A 2,790-nucleotide genomic window follows, 5' to 3' on the forward strand; every position below is an offset into this window, starting at 1 on the left:
CACATGTATTGGTGAAAGTGAAGTGAAATGCACAGGATTTGATCAAACAGTAACGCTAATGTAAGCTAGTAATGGTGGAATGCTAGCATTAGTCAAAGGGACTTGCAACCTAGAAAACAGCAGCATTTGAGCTGCTGACCTTGGGCATGACAAAAGAGGAAAATGGCTGCCATGTGAATGCGGTCTTAGCTTCTGTTAGACAGCAGCTAATGTTAGCATTCAATCACTTCCTAACTAACATAACTATTTGATACATGTTACAAGATAAAATAGAAGGTGTTAATTAAAAAATCAACAAACAAAATGCTAATGCTAGCCAATGGGTTATCGAATGTGCTATTTCACCTTGAAATATGGCCTAATGTCCCCCCTGATTTTCACGATCCATTATCCTTTCAGCTGCTGACCATTTAGGAAACAGGGAAAAGATACATTTGTCAGATTACCTAAATTTATATGCAGCCTAGAAAACAGCAGCATTATCTCAGAATTTGAGCTCCCCAGGCATCTGAAGATAGAGCAAGATGGCTGCCGTGTGAGTATGGTTTTAGCTTCTGTTAAACAACAACAAAAGCTAACATTACCATTTGATAGTGTTATATGATCCAAGAGAAAATGCTTTAAGTTATTTTAGAACATCAACATATATCGTCAACACATTTATTTACTGGACGTTAGCTAATCAGATCAGAACGTTAGCTTCGAAGTGGTTGAATGCTACGCTAGGGAACAGGTTATCAAATATGTTACTTTACCTTGAAATATTTTCACTACCCATCATCTTTTCAGCCACTGATTCATAAGGACACACTGAAAAGATAACTATTTGTCAGATACTCTCAACACTAAATGACCTAAACATGGAACACATGGCACAAATGGCCGCCATGAGTCCACTACTGATAGCAACGTGATTTTCAGGGCGTGTGTTTTCAGTCCAAGTGAGAATTTCTCAATTAGCTGACTGTGCTGTAACTATTATGCTGTTTCATTGGCTGGCTTGGATATCAAAATATAATTATGAAAGCATCAAGTGTCAGAAAACGTGACTGCGGTTATAAACGTGTTAAAAAGAGCCTCCAGGTTTTCCAGCTATAATTACCAATAACAGCCTGAGCTCTGTTGGGTCATGATAGCGTCTCCTCAGAGTCTGACATCATCAAATATCACCTTTTTGCAAAATAAATTAGCCAAGTTGGTGCCAATTATACCCTTAATTACACATCATGGTATTGCATGTTAACACAGGGATAAATGCATTCCAAAATGTTGTGTTAAATGTGTTAAAGATGCTGTCTAGATGGCCTTCCTTTACTATGATATTAATAAGTATTATTCCCTTTCCTGTTCTTATTTACACTCATCAAAACAGTTGGCACTTTATTGTTTTATCTCACAGTATCTAGATTCTGTTGAAAGTAGACGAAAAGGACATTTCCTTGTTCCACATCCGTATTCGTATGTGGGCCTGTATTGTGTGCTGGGAGTTTAATATGTATTTAGTTAATATCATTTTGCAAGGTAAGCAGGGAAAGTACAGTTTGGGTTGAACTTTTTTTTCCGCAACTGAGTCATAAATCAGTTTGAGTTTTTCCCTCCAGCAGCTCTTTGTGTTTGCTAAACGTCCCATGACTATACACGCTCACTGTCCTACAAAATGAAGCAATCGTGGATCACAATTTGTCTTACTGAGCACCTGCCTCGTGCAAATACACCATGTGGTAACAGTGGGTGGGTTTGTGGAGATAAAGAGGCTATTTTTCACGTTGAAAGTTTTTTTTTTTTTTTTTTTTAAATTGATTAAGTTTTCAGCTGTCAGTAACTGAAACTGGAGGTCTCCCAGCTCGGCACCGCATGCGCCATTATCTGATCCATCTCTTGATTTAAGAAGACGAACATGTGCTGCTTTGGTTCATCACAACTTTGTTCTTGTTTTGTCTCTGTGTGGATTCACAGAAATGATATTAAAATGTTGTTTATATGTCTTTTAGTGTTTTAAACCTGCACCACAGGTGATCATCTGACTGCATGGATGAGAGGTTTAAACATATACACACACACACACACACGAGTGCTACGCAAAGACAGCAAACCTGTATTGCATATGTACTGCGGTGCGTGTATATACCCCTCCACTTATTTGGATAATGGCAGCGGTGGAGTAGCTGATAAAGTAAATTTACTCACTGTACTCAAATAAAAATGTGAGATGCTGCACTTTAATTTGACCTCATTACATTTCAGAAGGTTATAGTTTACTTCGATCTCCGTGGCGTTTATAACTATAGGCTTTTAGTTTCATATACACGATGCACTGTTAGCATCGTTAGCTCCACTTTGACCAACTGCGGCAGTGAAATGCTCTACATCCAATCCAGGGAATGTTTTGTGTTAAAGTTTTCCATAGTTTTATTAACATTTCCATTTGCAATTTGACTTGCAATGTATCATTTTTATATTTCACTGTTGTTGCTTTTATTTAAAGTGTAAGTTAACCTGAAAATAATTTAAATTCAATCACTCCCTAGTCACCACAATGCTGATGAATGGTTGGGGATTGCAGCATTCACCTATGTCCTGCTCGCCAGGTGTGATCTCTGTCTACGTAAGCCTTGTGTTCCCAAATTGGTCTGAAAAGCTTGTTCATGCACTTCAGATGAACAATGAAATTTTGCTGGCTTCTGTGTCAAGTCTGATTAATGCAGTCGCCTCAAGTTATTTTCCACATGTCAAGGTCTGCACACGTCTCTCTGCACACACACAGTTAGAAAAATAAATTCACATTGCACA

This window comes from Sparus aurata, chromosome 3 (assembly GCF_900880675.1).
Source record: "Sparus aurata chromosome 3, fSpaAur1.1, whole genome shotgun sequence".
Lineage (NCBI taxonomy): Eukaryota > Metazoa > Chordata > Actinopteri > Spariformes > Sparidae > Sparus > Sparus aurata.